This window comes from Triturus cristatus, chromosome 8 (genome assembly GCF_964204655.1).
Source record: "Triturus cristatus chromosome 8, aTriCri1.1, whole genome shotgun sequence".
NCBI lineage: Eukaryota > Metazoa > Chordata > Amphibia > Caudata > Salamandridae > Triturus > Triturus cristatus.
Window position 1 is genome coordinate 1,550,203,431 of NC_140591.1, and position 19,483 is coordinate 1,550,222,913.

General features: G+C 49.0%; 1 protein-coding gene across 1 annotated transcript in view; it reads left to right on the forward strand.

Moving 5' to 3' along the window:
• The first annotated feature begins 4,491 nt into the window (after positions 1-4,491).
• LOC146806117 (ecto-ADP-ribosyltransferase 5-like) overlaps positions 4,492-19,483 on the forward strand; it is a 90,438-nt gene continuing 75,446 nt past the window's right edge. The window contains exon 1 of the mRNA XM_085623448.1: positions 4,492-4,651. The gene's annotated coding sequence lies outside the window, so the exon portion shown is untranslated. The remainder of the gene's footprint in view (positions 4,652-19,483) is intronic.

Below are 19,483 nucleotides of genomic sequence, written 5' to 3' on the forward strand. Positions count from 1 at the left end.
GCCTCTCTATCATTCTCCTCCCACAGAGTCATGGTCACAATAATACAGTTGTGGTCACTAGTATCCATTATTTCCATTTCCAGTGGGGCAAAACAGTCGACAATACTAGAAGATACCAACACATGGTCAATCACAGAATTAGAGCGCCAATTCCTGAATGTGGGGACAGGTAAACCATTACTGTCCCTACAGCAATCCAAAATTTCCAAGTCAAGGCACCCCATTAATGTATTCACATTTTCCCCATACATATCGTGACCAAAGTGTGGAACCTCCCATCCAGCATTATTAGTAACCCCACAGGCCTTTGTAGATAATAATTCGCATAATGAGGTATTAAAATCCCCACACCAAATAATATCAAATACAACATTGGAATCCAAACTCAGGGTATCAATAGCATTGGCCAAATCGGTTATTATTCTGCCCCTGGTGCTATCAAAAATATTGTTATAATAATTGATCAGAAGGATATTACGGCTTTTGCCTTCACGAATCCAGAGCATCTGGACTAGATCACCCACCGGTACATATTTTATCACCAGTATTTGTCGGTGGACCGATACAAGGGTGAGTAAGCCCCCCTTAGCTCTTCCCGGGCCCTCTCCATATGCTGGTAAATTATATGAAACAAATCCTTCGTAGTCAATATTACTTTTGCACCAGGTTTCCTGGAAACATAAAATATCGTACCTATTAATAAAAGTTTCCCAACCAGGGTCTCTGCTCTTAGATTTCAGACCAGCTACATTCCAGCACGCCAGTCTGGAACATGTACCTATTCTGGCGGTAGTCCCAATGGCAGAACCTCGGACATTTCCCTCAGCGTTGCCAACCCCACTTGTTTGGCCCATATTGCATATATTCACAATTCCCTCGTGAATATTCTCTGCCTCATTCTGATTAGGCGCATATCCTGAGTCCCTAGATATTATTTCAGGTGCACAGTCATGCATATGTTCATCCCCATCGGGTCCCTCCTCCCTTACTAAACATATCTCCGTCTCTTGTATGCGTCAATCATTAGAGTCCAGGGAACTAAGTGCATGAAATATGTTCTGTGTGGGAATATCAAAATAAGGTTTAGAGGTGGGAGGGTAAGTTGAGATTCTAGTATTGTCCCTTCGGTTGGCATTAAGATGATTATAAAAGTAACCTAGTGCTCGGGCACATACATTCCCATCGGAAATTGGGAGAGATGCAGCTCTTAGGAGGACTGTAGTAACATGCTGTGGATGTTTAAAATTTATGATTACACAGTCCCCCTTTGAGCTTTTCCTAGCACTCCCTATCCAATTAACTCTCCTGGTAGTCAAAACATTATCAGAGAAATTGAATGGGAAACCACACTGTCTATTTAGCCAAGATAGACATTTATTTTTTAAGGAATCGTGTGTTTCTTGATGACCCCTATTATCAAGCGGCGGTACATTTGTTAGTACCACCACATAAGGAGCACACTCAGGTGGGAGATTAATAGCATGCTTTTTGTTAGTTTCTTCCCATCCATTTATATTTCCTATGGCAGGCATAGCCTGACTGCCTAAGTGCATGCTCCCTTGAGGTATTATGGGGTTAACACTACCATTCCCTTTATTTCCTATGGCCTCCTTAGAAGGGTCTCCCTGTACATAGTGCTTACATTGATTGCTAGTTGTGTCAGTTGCAGCAGTTGTGACAGTGGTCACCTCTCCTGGATTGTCCAAGGCCTTGCTAAGCAATCCACCCAATCTTGCAACCTCTTTTGTTAGTTCCTCAATTTTTGATACCAGCGGGTCTATAATGCCTCTAATCATTAAGTCAATAATCTCCTCTAGGTTAGTTACTATATCATCATCTACACCAACCTTGTTAGATTTACTCATTACATTTGCTTCAAGAACTTTAACTGGTGAGGCTGCTCGTTTCCGTACACTACGCAATCCCCCGTTCTTGATAGGAAATTTCCTACATGTTCTAACTGCCCGAGCTACGGGGGTCGGTAAACATTGTTCTACCATATCAGGGCAATCTCCTATTTCTAACTCATTGGGGGTGGTTTGTTCAGAATCGAGCTGTCCCATCTCTACAACATCCGGAATAATAATGTTAGAATGATTGTTCGCATCCTTTAAACTAAAAGCTGATGAACCCCTTACAGGGCTCTCTGATTGCGGGGAACTAATTTTCCCTAGCGACTGTCGCCTTTCAGAATTTATCTTGCTGACCTTCTGGACCAAGTCATTATCCAAAGTGCGTGGCCCAGAAGGGGGCTTAGATTTCGACATATTATCAACAGGCACAGCCCCCTCTAAAGCTTACTGAATTGTTATAACGTTTACACCGTCTACTATTTGTATTATATTAGAAAACACTTTAAAACAATAGCCAAGTCCTGGCAACCTACTAATGTATGCCACACCCGGTGCTTTATGTACCATGTATGTTCATGAGCAGCGTCTCTGGCCCAGCCCAGTCTTTTCTGGCCTCTGAGGGCCACAGAGGGCCCGCCCTTTGCCCGGGCTTAGCCCGGCGCGTCCCGCACGCGTCCCGCGAAGCGGGCCTCTGCGAGCTTTAAACCCGCCTCCCGGCGACGCGGAAGTTGGAGCTCCCTGGTGTAGCGAGGACTGCCCCTGACTCTTGGCGGTGGCGGCGGAAGAAATGGCGTGGCGTGGCGTGATGCAGGTAAATTTCCTGCTGCTGGCTGCTTTCCCCCCGCTCCGCCGGCCTCTGCGAGCTTTAAACCCGCCTCCTGGCGCTTGCGCCGCGTCAGAGCCACGCGCCGCCGCTGGTGCTGCCGGGAGTTGTGGACCCGGGGCGGCGACGCGGAAGTTGGAGCTCCCTGGTGTAGCGAGGACTGCCCCTGACTCTTGGCGGTGGCGGCGGAAGAAATGGCGTGGCGTGGCGTGATGCAGGTAAATTTCCTGCTGCTGGCTGCTTTCCCCCCGCTCCGCCGGCCTCTGCGAGCTTTAAACCCGCCTCCTGGCGCTTGCGCCGCGTCAGAGCCACGCGCCGCCGCTGGTGCTGCCGGGAGTTGTGGACCCGGGGCGGCGACGCGGAAGTTGGAGCTCCCTGGTGTAGCGAGGACTGCCCCTGACTCTTGGCGGTGGCGGCGGAAGAAATGGCGTGGCGTGGCGTGATGCAGGTAAATTTCCTGCTGCTGGCTGCTTTCCCCCCGCTCCGCCGGCCTCTGCGAGCTTTAAACCCGCCTCCTGGCGCTTGCGCCGCGTCAGAGCCACGCGCCGCCGCTGGTGCTGCCGGAAGTTGTGGACCCGGGGCGGCGACGCGGAAGTTGGAGCTCCCTGGTGTAGCGAGGACTGCCCCTGACTCTTGGCGGTGGCGGCGGAAGAAATGGCGTGGCGTGGCGTGATGCAGGTAAATTTCCTGCTGCTGGCTGCTTTCCCCCCGCTCCGCCGGCCTCTGCGAGCTTTAAACCCGCCTCCTGGCGCTTGCGCCGCGTCAGAGCCACGCGCCGCCGCTGGTGCTGCCGGAAGTTGTGGACCCGGGGCGGCGACGCGGAAGTTGGAGCTCCCTGGTGTAGCGAGGACTGCCCCTGACTCTTGGCGGTGGCGGCGGAAGAAATGGCGTGGCGTGGCGTGATGCAGGTAAATTTCCTGCTGCTGGCTGCTTTCCCCCCGCTCCGCCGGCCTCTGCGAGCTTTAAACCCGCCTCCTGGCGCTTGCGCCGCGTCAGAGCCACGCGCCGCCGCTGGTGCTGCCGGAAGTTGTGGACCCGGGGCGGCGACGCGGAAGTTGGAGCTCCCTGGTGTAGCGAGGACTGCCCCTGACTCTTGGCGGTGGCGGCGGAAGAAATGGCGTGGCGTGGCGTGATGCAGGTACATTTCCTGCTGCTGTTTCAGTCTTAGTCCACTAAGGCAAACTAATGTTTTTCTACACTGTGAAACACAATTCAGCACATTTCGACTCTTGCAAAAATACATGATGCCATTTTAAAGGTACGAATACATTTTCGAAATTAATGAGCATTCTATAGTGAGATTACATATGGATTAATCACATATAAGCATGGCTGTTCAATTAATTAAGCATGTTTTCACATAAAAACACCTCCTAACTGAAGCCCTATGTTTTCAATCATGCTTTTCCACAATCTGCGTGCCATTATAAAAATCATGTCTGCTGCTTTTTTGTCATATAATAATGCATACATTTTATAGGTGAAATCTAAGCTCCATCACAGGGTCCAGACATTTCAAGGTCAGTTTGAGTGAGGTTTTTGCGTGTTGACTTTTGGTGTCAGTCCGCACAAGCCAAGTTAAAACACCACCACCAACAGGGCGTCAGGTTTCTAATAATAGCAGTGATGGTTGTCTGTACTAAGGTCAGAGTAAGGTAAGTCGACTTCAGTGGCATGTACACATTCTCTAATAAATCACAAGAACAGGATGTCCTCAATATTGCTTCTTCATTAACAAAATAGCGGAACAGACCCCTCCCCAGAGGCCGCCCCCAACGTCCGCTTGATCTACAGAAGAGGGCGGGGCCGTGAACCAGTGACTACAAGGCTTCTGCTTACACTGCACGAGCGCGAGCAGCCGGCAGAGAGCTCCCCGGACTGTTAACGCCCGGCTGCCTCCGAGCCCGTTACACGAAAGGAGAGCTGCGTGAGGGCCAGCACACGACCCCCAGGCGGCTCACGTCACACGAGCAGGGTAAGAGCCATCTCCCCACTTGGTCGGGGCATACCCCTCAGATAGCGCCAGTGCCCTGATTTTAGCGCGCCTTTTCACCACATGTTTACGCTCTGACCAGTCACGTGATTGATGCCCTGCCTCTGTCCTAAAAGCATGCATGGATTTACTTATAACATGGCGAATGAGTTTGGCCTGCATCTGAGCCATTTTATACTGTCAGCGAGGTCAGTGAAAACCTGCCCTAAACGTTGTTGTTGTTGTCTCCGTCTGTAGTCTGAAAAGAATACATCAATTGTTCAGAACTTTTTTTTTCACCCCCGCTGAATTACTATTGGTAGTTGGGGATCCTGTCTTCAGCATTCTCTACAATTTGAACTTCAAAACAATATTTAAAACACCACTTATGCTCAAACAGATATACAGATTATTAAATAATGTATTTAATTCACAAACACCCTCCACCCCCAAAAAAAAACATTTTAATGGGGTGTTTGAAGCGGCTCAGAATGTACTTTTATTTCTTAAAGAGGAAGCAGTACTGTAGATTATACCATATTTCTTTGTCCTGTTTGTGCGCAGTGCATGGTCTCATTTTGACGGCACATACCAGTGCTTCAGTGGGGGGAGCAAGCCCAGCTCCAGGAATTTTTATTTGGGTGGGCCAAGTGTGCATTTGGGTAGGCCACTGCGGGCTCGATTTGTCGCATATATGTCTAGGCAGGCCTGCTTCAGGGCCCTCCTTTATCTATTCTTAGTCTTACTAAGCCCAGTAAAACGCACTCTTTTCCAAATCTCTTTCTAAATATTATCCCTCTCAAAAAGTGTTTTTTCCATGTAATGTTCCTTTGATGGGAAGAGGAGGTTTCTGAGGTGGGAGTATCAGGCAAGTGACACTTCTCGGGCTCCCTCTGTGCTAGCCTTCATGGAGAAACTCTCTTCATTACTACCTCCACCTGACCCCAGACTCTGCAACGCACTCCCTTACAGGCTCCCTCTGTGCGAGCCTTCATGGAGAATCCCTCTTCATTACTACCTCCACCTGACCCTGCAGCACGCTCCCTTACATGCTCCCTCTGTGCGAGCCTTCATGGAGAATCCCTCTTCATTACTACCTTCACCTGACCCCTGACTCTGCAACGCACTCCCTTACAGGCTCCCTCTGTGCGAGCCTTCATGGAGGATCCCTCTTCATTACTACCTCCACCTGACCCCAGACTCTGCAACGCACTCCCTTGCAGGCTTGATTATCCACTACGCCTCTCCAGTGCACCTTATCTCACAGCTGACCTTGGGCCCCATCCCCATATCAGGTACCATCGGGCTCCACTTTCATTTTTCCCGTTAAAAACATTAGTAAAATCACCTTCAAACTTAAAACATTGAATATAGCAGTAAATGTAATTAGCACGCACTTTAAAGTATATTCCACAGTTGCCCTTATGACCCGACTGCTAATTAAATAAACAAAAACAGAAAGGCCATGACAGGGCCGGCTTCAGCGCTGATGTGAAAGTATTTTTTGGCGCCGCACCAATAACATCCGTAAATACCTTTACTACCACCTTTCAACAGTGCCCCTCATCCCTCCATGCCCCCCCCCCTATTGACCTCCTCTGCGGATTCCCTCACTGACACATGCCACAAGTGCCCCTCATCTCCCCATAGACCCGCCCCCTTATGACCTCCTCCTTGGATTACCTCACTGCCACCCTCCACTAGTGCCCCTCATCTCTCTGTAGGCCCTCCCCCCTCATGACCTCCTCCTCAGACTCCCTCACTGCCACCCTCCAACAGTGCCCCTCATCTTTACGTAGCCCCTCTCTCATATGCATTTCATTTGTTGTACAGCGCTACTCATATCAGTGTAGTATGTGTCAGTACTTTACACCACGCACACATTATACAGAGACAATGAATCATACAAGTATGTAAATCAGTCTACAGGGAATGTCACATTAGCCAATGAGGATTACAAGGTGTAGGAATCACATTTCATCCATACTGGTGGGCCGGATATTTTAAAAGGGTTTAGTCTAGGGAAACACAACCTTGGGATTTAAAGAGTATTCCGTGGGGGTCAGCTTTACCGATAAAAAATGTTTATCTGCCCAAACATGCTTATTTTAGCAACATTAGAATAATGAAAGACTGTGGAAGTTCTAACTATATCACAAAAAAGAAAGCAAAGTTCTAACTATACCATTCATGTTTGTGTGCAGCTCTTTGATGACAATTCATTGGTCACTGTGCTATGTTAGGATTGTAACTTCTGAACTGCAAGTAGCGCAAGGATCTCTGACAAAGGCAGTAATCCACTGAGCTTCCACATAAAATACAGTTTATCTGCATTAAAAAACTACTAACAGACAAATGATTGCTATCCAGCAGGATCATTTATCACCATCGTTATCTGGGCATTTTGTATTGTCTTATTGTTGTCCTGCATCCGCCATGATAAGGATAACAACTGTTTAAAGGAAGCGCACAGGAAGTATGTGTCCTGCTGGGCCTTTGCAGATTTTTAAAAGAAAAACAAATAGTAACACATTCTCTTACCTACTACTCCATTAGTCAAACTTTGTGTCACAGCCTGATGTGATAAGCGGCTGCAGGGGTCAGGAAAGGTGAATAGAAATAAACAAACTTCTTTTCTCCTGTGCTGCATAGGAAAATAAATATCCACGCAGCAGAACAGTAGGCAAAGGTTACCCTTGTCAAAGAAAGGATTTCGCCATGTGGAGATGAAGGGGTGAAAAAATAAACAAAGCCTCGTTAACATGTAAATGGTCTTTTAAAGACCTGTGAAGTACTCAGGTGCGGCTGCGATAATCTCAAAAACTGTGTGTGTGTGCCCGGGAAGCTGTCTCAGCCCGGGCGCGCACACACACTGACAGCCCTTTGAGCCCAATGCTGTTGCGCGCCTGCCTTCAAGCCCTCACTGCGAGGGCCAAGACTCCGCTAGAACCGGGCCTGGGGGGGAGGGGTCACCAATTATCTTGACTAGATTTCGATTGCTGTATTTGAAGTGCTCCTATGAAACATACTAAGGATGCTAAATGTTGGCCCAGATTTAGGAAAACTTTGGGTAGATTCACGAACATTTTGCTCTGGATTAGCGTCACTAAAGTAACGCTAACCAGAACAAACTGTTATTTTCCTGATTCACTTTCCAGTGCAAAACTTGGTTTGTGCTGGAAAGTTCCCGAAAGTAACGCAAAACAGCATGAAACGCTGCTTTGTATTACTGTGCATCAAGGGGGCCTTACATTGCTGGTACATGGACGTTCCCACGCAACCTCCCATGCTTTTTGATTCTAAACCATATCAACTAACAATAGTACACAGGTTTAGCACCAAAAATGAACAACGCTGGAAAGCAGGCGTTAAAAGGAGAAACATTTTCATTTCTCATTTCTCCTTGCTTTTCCCACTTTGCATGTGTCCTCCACTGTGCAGCACGCATACAAAGCAGGAAAAAGTTTTGCACTTGTCTGGCCATATTTAATACAGGTAGGGTACTCTTCCTGTACAAAACCTATGGTGAACTCAGGACTTCACCCTAGCGCTACAGCCTGGGATACGGCAGCTGAAATCAGCGCCAGTGCTAGGGAGAGGGAAGGAAAGGGCCATATCTCTATGCATATGGTTCTCTCCTGCTCTCTCCCTGTCATGCAAAGCAGTGTAGCATGTTTGGCTGCTGCGCTGCATTCCGTGACATCTTTGAGAATCTGGGCCTTTGTGTTGTTCTTGAGCATGGTGCACCAGTACAAGGCGGGGGAATAAATGCTCCATATCTTTGCAAATATAAAGGATTTCTGCTCTCTCCCTTTCACGAGACGCAGCACAGCAAGTTCCCTTGCTGCGCTGTATTGTGTGAAGTAATAGTAAATCTGGCCCTTAAAGTTTAGCCTCCAATTTTGAAATGCCTTCATATTTACAGAGTGTTTTAAAATGTTCAGTTTTACATTTTGCCTTTTTAAGTATATTTACTTTATTAATCTGATAATATTTCGTTTTTAGGTCGAGCCTAGCAGCAGCACTCATGCGCTTCTTGCTTTGCGAGACTACTGTAGTAGAGTATGGAAGAGAAGCCGTCCCCACTCGCCTCCAATATTTTTCATAGGCTTGCATTATTGTCTTTCGTAAATGCTGCCTTCGGATTCGTTAATAGGCTTGTTAGTCCCTCCTTAGTACGGCCTTGTCTTCATTTGTACCCTCCCATGGTGACTGGCCCTTTTACTTTGGTTGTTACACGGGACCTGCTATTTAGTCTATAAGCACTATTTATTTTATTGAGTTTCTCTCACTGCAGGCCGGACATGAGCTGCTACAGCTGAAACCGCTTGTGTACTTTTAAGCAGCACTGCTGCCCCTGTAACATGGGTGCCTGCTTTCAATCACTTTAACCCGGCATTATCTCGTGTCTGTTTCAACCCCCCCAAGTAAAATGGATTTAGAAATGATTAGCGAATTAAGTCATGTAAATTCCAGGTAGCACATAATCCTGTGCTAATGGGCTGAAGCTGACAACAGCACATCTATGTTACATTTCATCTGTACTCAAGCCACCTGACGGGTTGTTTTCAAAAGCCTATTGTATTAACACCAATACCACCACCACCACCAATACCACCACCACCACCAATACCATCACCAACATCAATACCACCACCTCCACCTATTCCACCATTACCACCACCACCAACACAACCACCAATAGCGACAGCACCAATACCACCACCACCAACACAACCACCAATACCGACAGCACCAATACCACCACCACCAATACCACCACCACCACTACCATCAACACCACTAATACCACCACCACCAATACCAACACCAACACCAATACCATTACCAATACCACTACCATCACCACCAGCAATACCACCACCACAAATACCATAACCAATACCACCCCTATCTCCAACCAAATACCATCACCAATACCACCACCACCAATACCACCACCACCAATACTAATATCACAACTTATACCAACACCACCACCAATACCACCATAATCAATACCACCACAAATACCACCAACACCTCTACTACCACCACCAATAGCACCACCATCAATACTAACACCCAGCAATACCGCCACCACCAATACCACCACCAATATCACCAACCCCACTGCCAATACCACCACCAATACCACCACCACCAATACCACAACACCATTACCAATACCACCACCGCCACTACCACATCATCAACACCACTACCACCACCAATACCACTACCACCACCAATACGACCACCAATACTGCCACCCCCAATACCTCCACCAATACCACCACCATCAACACCAATACCACTACTACCACCACCACCAATACCACCATCGCCAATACCACTACTACCACCATTACCACTACTACCACCACCACCATTACCACCACCAATACCTCTACCAACACCACCAAAACAACCACCACCAATACCACAACCATCAACACCACTACCACTATCACCACCAATACCAACACCACTAGTACCACCAATACCAACAGTACCACCACCACCTCCACCAATACCACCTATAACATTAACATCAACACCAATACTACCACAAATACCACCAATACCACCAACACCACTACCATAACCAATACCACCGCCACCAATACCACCATCAATACCACCACATTCCCCAATACCACCACCACCACCACCAATACCACAACCAACAGGAATAATACCACCACTACCACAATAATACCACCAGTGCCACCAACATCAATACCACCACCACCATCACCAATACCACCACCACCACCAATCCAATACTACCACCAATACCAATACCAACTCCTCTAATACCACCACCAATACCACCATCAATGCCACCACCACCAATATCACCAACATCACCACCAATATCACCAAAACTATCACCAATAACACCACCATAAAAACCACTACCACCAATACTGCCACCACTGATACCACCACCGCCAATACCACCACCACCAATACCACCACCACCAATACCACCACCAGTACCACCGATACCCCCACCACCATCAACACCACTACCACTACCACCACCACCAATACGAATACCACCACCACAAAAAATGCCACCACCACTTCCACCAATACCACCTCTACCACTGCCAATACCACCACCACCAATACCAACATGAATACCACCAAAACCACCACCAATACTACTACCACCACAATAACAAGCATTTACAATGCAATGGTCTCGGCATTGGTTAAGTTAGAGCTATTGGCATTGCTCATGACATTATGTTTGCTTATGTTTTTTGTTTTTAAAACATTTAAAGAAACGGCCTTGTCATGAGCAATGCCAATAGCTCTAACTTAACCAATGCCGAGACCGTTGCATTGTAAATTAAGTTCTTAATGATAATATCAACTCCATTTTTATCTTTAACAAGCATATGTGTGTTCAATAAACGTAGCCATGTTACACGGCTGTGTGTTTACTAGTCTGTTTGGCGGGTGGGAGGACTGCTTAGCGCATGTGTGGCCGAATTTAGCGCTCTAAAATGACTGCATACCTGAACTCAGCGCTATACAAGACTTCTTAGTAAACATATACACGAGACACCAGAGGTGCAACTAGAGCCAACTAGAGGGGGGGGCTAAGAAAAAATTTCGGGGGGGGGGGGGCTGAATCCTTAAGCAATAGTCAGAATGGAGCTGCAGGGGCTCTTAGAAGGGGTGAAACAACAGCGAGGCCTCATTAACATCCAAATGGTCTTTTAAAGACCTGTGAAGTGCTCGGGTGCGGCTGTGTGTGCGCCGGGAATCTGTCTCCTCCCGGGCTGCCACACACGACGGGGGGGCTGCAGCCCTTTGAGTCCAATGGGTGTTGCGCGCCTGCGAGACACGCATAAGAAGTGAGGGTTAAATGGCTTCCTGGTGGCAGCTTCGAGTACAATGCCAGACATTACAGGATTGCTGGATTGGGGTAACGCGACGAGGCGCCCTGAAGCACGCAATGAGCCCTCGCCACAAAAAGGGAACACGTTCTGAGGAACATATTAAAAGAGGGAAACGTGAAGATTGGTGATGTGATAAGGGATTTAACAATGTGTCACTGAGAATCTCCTTCCCAGGGAAAACATGTGTTCTCAGGCAAAACTACTGCCCGGACCTCAGTTTCAATCTGGCGCCCTGCGTAACAATCCCAGCTCCGGCACTAGACCAACCAGTCGTGTGATCTGGGGCACATCACTCTGTGCCCTGCTTGAAATTCTAAATGTGAAAAACGACAATGTGCTGTCTAGTAGTGTTTCAGCTCCTCGTCTCTTCTGTGTCCCGACTAAACCGGTCTCCCGGGGTACCCCCACACACCATCCTGCTCCTGCTGCAATAAAAATGTTCTCTCTGCAGCCCCGCGCTGCCCCTCGAGGCCTGTCATCTTTATATGAAATACCTGAAGCAAGTAAAGGGCTATTAGTTCTATAAGTACGCTCACGCCCAGAGCAAATGCTCTCGAAAGATGCGTGAGACTTGTTTATTTATAATCCCTGGTGCCCACGGCTGTTTGAACCATGCCATTCACTTTCGATAACCGGGTGAATAAAGCTTACGCTGCCTTTTTATGTCCCGGGCAGACTCATTACGGCTGTTAGTATTGAAAAACGATGACACGGCTGAACGAGAGGGACGAGAAAGCACAACGCCGCGCGCGCTCGGTTTCACTGGAGATACGGAGGGTATAAAATCGCTCATTAATCGGTGCGACTTCACAGAGCTAAAAAAACAATAATGAAAATAACAGGCTCGCTGGGAGGAGGGGGGAGAGAGACAGAGAAAGAGAAGGGAAATAGAGGAGGAGAGGGAGAGAAAAGGAGAGGAGGAAAAGAATCAAATGGATCGAGCAAGGGAAGCAAGAGAAAAAGAGAGACTGCGATAAGGAGACAAGAGAGAGGAGGGAGAAGTGAATGGGGAGGGAATGAAAGAGCAGGAGAAGGAGGAGAAGGTGAAAGATTTGGCCAAACCAAGCGCGACAATCAGCCGAGCGGCCGCCGCAGCAAAACAAGGCTCAGTCAGACACATGTGAAAATCCCGCAACATGGCCGCCATTCATAAACGTCAATCGGGTAATTAACAACACTTTTGTTCAAAAGCAAACCCGCGCAGCAGGATTTGGCGCCGAGTGTTTCTTCCCTCTCTCTCTCCCTACCCGATTGGAAATTCAGCACCATGCTTTGGCCTTTCTAAAAGTGATCAAGCGGTGGGTCTGCAGGGTGATTATCAGCTCTTGCTTTGGTTATCTGCAGGAAACATTATTCCTTGATGCCGCTCTCCCACAGGTGCCTTTGTGAGATAGAAAAGACACGTGGCGCCAAAGCGGAGTATAAAGGACTCTTCCTCCGGGGCCACTCTGAGGAAAGAAAAACATCTACTCTCGCAGCCTCGGCGGGAAAAATACGGGTTCCGCAGCGACTGGGGTTTTTCCGGTGATTGGAGACTCTACATGCCTCGGTAGAGAAGCCACAGGCCTCTTGAACAAGGAGATCAGGTAAGGGAGCAACGCCGGGACACCACCGCCTTTCTCCGAGGCAGAGCAGAAATGCCTCGGAGAAAGGCAGCGTCCTTTTCGGATTCGGGGGCGTGTTTTGCTGTTGTCTCCTCCCTGAGACTTTTCGCAAAAAACACGCCCCCCGATCCGAAAAGGACGGGGCCTAATTGGAGTGACTGACCTCTTCTCCAGTGGCTGGCCAGCATTTACGAGGCCAGCCAATGGAGAACAGGGGAGAAGAGGGGCGGGTTCAAGCCCCTCTTCTCCAAGTCATTATCTCTTGCGAGCGAGACTGCGCAAGCGCAGCCTTCGCTAGCCGAGACCTAAAAACCACTACCTCCACCAATGCCACCACCAATACTGCCACCACTTATTTTTATTTATTTATTTTGAAGGTTGTATATAGCGCGAACAAGACTCTTGCGAGTATCAGAGCGCTTTACAGGTTATAAGAAGGCAAAGTATAGTATACAAAGACAACAGTCAATACAAAAATACAATGAGTAGACATAGAATTGAAGTGAATTTGGCCATGAGGATAGCTTTCACTTCTCTTTTGAAGGAGGAGGTGGAGGGGTTCATTCTTGTTTCACTGGGCAAAGCGTTCCATATCTTAGGAGCCATCCCAGAGAAGGAATGGTTAAAAGTTTTTTTTCTTGGCAAATCGTTGAGGTTGTAGAAGAAGGGTCTTGGCGCTCCTAGAGGCTCTGTTGCCCGCAGAGATAACCAGTTTCTGAGCTAGGTATTGTGGGGTTTTGTGGTAGAGGGCCTTGTGCGTCATGCAGGCGATTTTTAGGTGAATTCTGGCTTCAAACGGAAGCCAGTTGATGGCTCTCAAGTCAGGGGAAATGTGAGCGTTTCTTTTAGATCCTGTGATGAATCTCGTGGCTGAATTGATCGTGGCTCCTAACGGTGCTGTTGATGATCTTGGGAGGCCGCATAGGGTAACTGCTCCATATTCCACTCGGGGATTACTAGGGCTTGAACTGCTTGTTTGAAATCGTGTGCAGGCAGAAAGGGTTTCAGTTTTCGCAGAGTCTTTAGTTGGAAGTTAGCTCCTTTAGTTGAGGTGCTAATGTGTTTCTGCATCTTTAAGTTACTGTCTAGCGTTATCCCCAGAGATTTCGCTGAGTCGACTATGAGCGGTTGTCTATTGAGAGCTGTTAGGTGCTTCATCCAGTCCAGGATAGTGTGGGTTTTGTTCGGGGGTGGGGCGATTAAAAGGAATTCAGTTTTGAGGGAAGTAAGTTTCAGATGGTTTTCTGCCAACCACGTTTGGGTTTTTTGTAGTGTGGTGTTGAGCGATTTGATGTCCTCTAGTCAGTGTATCTTGATGTATATTTGGGTGTCGTCTGCGTACATGTGGAAGTGTATCCTGGTGAGGCTGAGGAGATCAGTAAGATGTTCCATGAAAAGGTTGAACAAGGTGGGTGAGAGGGAGGAGCCTTGTGGGACTCCTAATGAGACTGGCATGGGGTTGGACAAGGATTGGTTGACCTTGAATCTTTGGGATCTATTTTGGAGGAAGGAGGCGAACCAGTTAAATACTTTTCCAGATATTCTCATTCTGTGTTTTAGGAGATAAAGCAGGTTGTCATGTTTGACAGTGTCGAAAGCTGATGACAGGTCGAGTAGGATTAGTAGACAAGCTTCATTTTGGTCTAGGATTTTGAGCACGTCGTCTACTACATGTCATGGCTGATTCGATGCTGTGACCTGCTCTGAAGCCTGATTGAAGTTGTATCGATCAATGTGACTGTTCAGCTGTATGTTAACACATTTTTCCAGGAGTTTGGCTAACATAGGGATATTAGATATTGGACGATAGTTGTTGGGGTCCGAGGGGTCCGCCGTGGTTTTCTTAAGGATAGGTGAGACCTGCCAAATTTTCAGGATGTCAGGGATGGAGCCTTGAAGGAGGGAAGTGTTAATGATCTTGGTCCAGCTGGGTAGTAGGAGAGGAATGAAGTCTTTTAGGTAGTTCGCAGGGAGCGGGTCAGGAAAGTGATTGGAAGGCTTCAGTGTGTTAAGTTATCTTAATATGGAGTCTTCAGAGAAAATGTCAGAATGGGACCAAAATGCATTGTTTTTTAGTTTAAATAATGAGCGGATATTAGCTAGGGCACCATCCAGGGGGAGTGAAGGGCTCTTAGTCAATTCTGATATGGATTTAAGGTCCTTGAGTAGGTCGGATTTAATGGAATCTGTGTTAGAGACGAAGAAGGAAGCAAACTCCTCACAGTTGGGTAGAGAGAGTGGGCTGGCGTTGGGGTCAATAGGTAGGCTTTTAGTTTGGGTTTTGATAAGGTTGAAAAGCTTTTTGGGGCAGTGTTAGAAAAACCCCACTCCCACACCAGAAGGGTGGTACTGGGGTCTTCCCGGACATACACTGTGGTAGCTTGGCTCGAGTGGTCAGGGGTCAGGCACCGTGCTAAGCATACGTCATACCCACACAATAACCATGCGTGCATCCATTCCAAAAACGACACTACACCTTAAAAACTATACTGAAAATATATCTCTTTATCTTCTTTTCTCTTAGTTGCTGATTAAATAAATAATAATACAATCACAGTACACAAGGCTTTTTCTTACAAAGTGCAGGTCAAATAAATAATAACACTTTACAGGTGTAATAAATAGGATCAGGTCAAATAAATACTGTGAGGCAATAAATACTGTGCAGGAATAAGTTAGCTCAGGACAATAAATACATCACGGGAATAACTTAGATAAATACAATAAATACAGTACCCTCAATAAATAATATCAGCCAACAATGACATTTGTAAAATCAGATCACATTTAAAATACTATGAGCTGATTTGGCCCAGTCACAGCTTGTGGTTAGATGGATGGCCTATGGGGTATACTCCCTGGCTTGGACAAGGCTGAGGCCTAAACTGAGGTAGATCAAGGGGGAATCTAGAGATCTGGCTCTCCCACACTACACAACCCCTCTGTATTAGTCTCAGCTCACCCCTGGCACAATCAAGCTGGTTCCAGCACCTCTCTAGCCCCTAGGATAGTCTCTCAGGGCTCCACAGGGCCTTAGGCGCCCTCTATTCCACTTACTGCCCTTTCTATGAAGCTCCGACGCCGCTGGAGTCGTGTCGACGCCGTGAGGCGATTCCGGTTCGATGTCGGCGGCCTCGATTCGATGACGGCTCCGGTTCAATGACGTCGGGCAGTCTTGGCTCGGTGTCGACTTCGGGCGGCTCCGGTTCGATGACGTCGGGCGGCCATGGCTCGATGTCGACATCCGGCGGCTCCGGAGTGCGGTCTCCACTCCCGACCCCCGGTGCTCCTTTCCTCAGGTTCCGGCGACTCCGGAGTGCGACCTCCACTCCTGACCTCCGGCACGATTCTCTTCAGGTTCCGGCGACTCCGGAGTGCGATCTCCACTCCCGACCTCCGGCACGATTCTCTTCAGGTTCCGGCGACTCCGGAGTGCGATCTCCACTCCCGACCTCCGGCACGATTCTCTTCAGGTTCCGGCGACTCCGGAGTGCGATCTCCACTCCCGACCTCCGGCACGATTCTCTTCAGGTTCCGGCGACTCCGGAGTGCGATCTCCACTCCCGACCTCCGGCACGCTTCTCTTCAGGTTCCGGCGACTCCGGAGTGCGATCTCCACTCCCGACCTCCGGCACGCTTCACCTCGGTCTCCGGCGACTCCGGAGGGCGGACTTCACTCCCCCGTCGACGCCGCACACTCGACCTCGGGTGACTTCCTCCTCGACCTCTGGTACTCTCCACGACCTCCGTCGGCGCCCTCTCTCGACCTCTGGCGGCTCCGGGTACGACGTCTGCTTCCCAGTCAGCGCCGCTTCTCCACCTCGGGCTCCAGGTCTCTAGGCTTCTCGACGTCGGACTTCAGGTAGTTACCAGTAACCAGGTCAGGTACTTGCTGTTCTTTATTTTTAAGGCCTGTTCCTGCTGTCCAGGTCCTTAAGATGGTTTTTCTTGCTTTCTCCCACACAGGGCTCCAGGCTGGGCTCAGTCAGTAGGGACTAGTATCAAGGGTGGGTTTATGGACCCCACTCCAGGCACAAGTTTCCACCCCTGCTGCCTCACTCCTTCCTCCTTCAGGTTTCTGCTGCTCTCTCTTCACCAGTCAGGTGCCAACTGCCAACTCCAACTGTCAACTCTGGCTTAGCTTCCCAACATTCCAAACCGCCTCCAACTGTCACAGGGTTCCAGAATGTTGCAGAAGGTTCTAGTAGGTTCCAGTGATGTCACAGGTGACAATGGGTGGCCACCATTTTGTGTTTCAGGCCCTCAGACAGAAGTTCCAGGGGTAGATAAAATGGCTCCCTGAATCTGCATCAATACTAAAAAGTCTGGTGGTTCCCAAAAAGGAAAAAATACTAACAGGGTTTGAGGCAAAAGTGGGACAAAATAAATAATGATGAGGAGGGACCACCCAAAGGGCTGACAGGTCTAACACGCGTCCCCCCCCCAGCTGAAAGTGGGGAGAGCTACCCAACCCCTTGGGAGTTCTCATCACTAAGGCGGAAATACCTTGAGAGACCGTCTGCATGGGCGTGGTCCACTCCAGGCCGATGTTCCACCTGAAAGTCCATTCCCTGTAGGGAGATAGACCACCTCAACAACTTGGGATTCTCCCCCTTCATCTGCATCAGCCAACGAAGGGGTCTGTGGTCGGTCTGAACCAGGAAGTGCGAGCCAAACAAGTATGGCCGCAACTTCTTCAGAGCCCATACCACTGCAAAGGCTTCACGCTCTATTGCACTCCACTTCTGTTCCCTGGGAAGTAGTCTCCGGGATAGGAAGACCACGGGTTGATCCAGACCCTCTTAATTGAGTTGCGATAATACTGCCCCAATGCCATGTTCTGATGCATCTGTCTGGACAATGAACTCCTTGGAAAAGTCTGGGGCCCTTAAGACCGGGGCCTCGCACATGGCTTTCTTCAGCTTCACGAAGGCCTGCTGACAAGCCTCCGTCCAGACTACCCGTCGAGGTTGCTTCTTGGACGTGAGCTCCGTGAGGGGGGCTACGATGGTTCCGTACCCCTTCACGAAGCGGCGGTAGTATCCCGTGAGGCCCAGAAAAGCTCGGACCTCAGTCTGAGTCTTGGGGGGTTCCCAGGCCATGATGGCCTCGATCTTCGCCTGGAGGGGTTGCACCGCTCCCCTACCCACCAAGTGTCCAAGGTACACTACCGACCCCTGCCCGATCTGGCACTTGCTGGCCTTGATCGTTAATCCAGCTTGTCTCAGGGCCTGGAGAACAGCTTGCAGGTGACGCAAGTGATCCTCCCAGCTGTTACTGAAGACGGCTATGTCATCCAGATAAGCAGCAGAGAAACTCTCCATTCCGGTGAGGATCTGGTTTACCAGGCGCTGAAACGTGGCAGGTGCGTTCTTGAGCCCAAAGGGCATCACACAGAACTGGTAGTGGCCATTGGGCGTGGAGAAGGCTGACCTTTCCCTTGCTCCATCAGACAAAGAGACCTGCCAGTACCCAGAAGTAAGGTCAAAGGTACTTAGATATTGGGCAGCTCCCAGCCGGTCAATCAATTCATCCGCCCTAGGGATCGGATGAGGATCAGTTTTGGTTACTGAATTCAGTCCCCGGTAGTCCACACAGAACCTCAGTTCCGGTTGGGCACCCGGTGGTGCGGCTTTTGGTACTAGTACCACCGGACTGGACCAGGGGCTGCTAGAAGGTTCGATCACTCCTAGCTCCAGCATCTTAGTGACTTCACTATGAATGCTGGCCTTCACCTTGTCTGACATCCGGTAGATCTTGGACTTCACAGGTGGGCTGTCTCCTGTGTCCACGTCATGGACGCACAGGTGAGTCCTACCCGGGACAAGGGAGAACAACGAAGAGTACTGCCCCAGGACCTGGCGGCAGTCCTCCTGCTGTTCAGGAGTTAGAGATGGGGAGAGAATCACTCCCTCCACCGACCCATCCTTCTCTTGAGACGCAAACAAATCGGGGAGAGGCTCGCTTTCCACGTCCTCTCCTCCGTCAGTCACCATCATCAAAATGACTTCGGGCCTCTCGTGGTGGGGTTTGAGGCGATTGGCATGCAGCACCCGTAGGGGCTGACGAGGGGTCTTAAGATCCACCAAGTAGGTAGCCTTACCCTTCTTCTCCAATACCTCAAAGGGTCCTGACCAGCGATCCTGGAGGGCGCTAAGCTCTCCTGGTTCGATCACCCACACCTTCTGGCCAGGCTCCAACTCCACCGGGTGAGCGTTGTGGTCATACCACGCCTTCATTACTGCTTGGCTGGCTTCCAAGTTGTCAGAAGCTTGCTTCCACAACTTAGCCATTTGGCTCCGGAAGGCCAG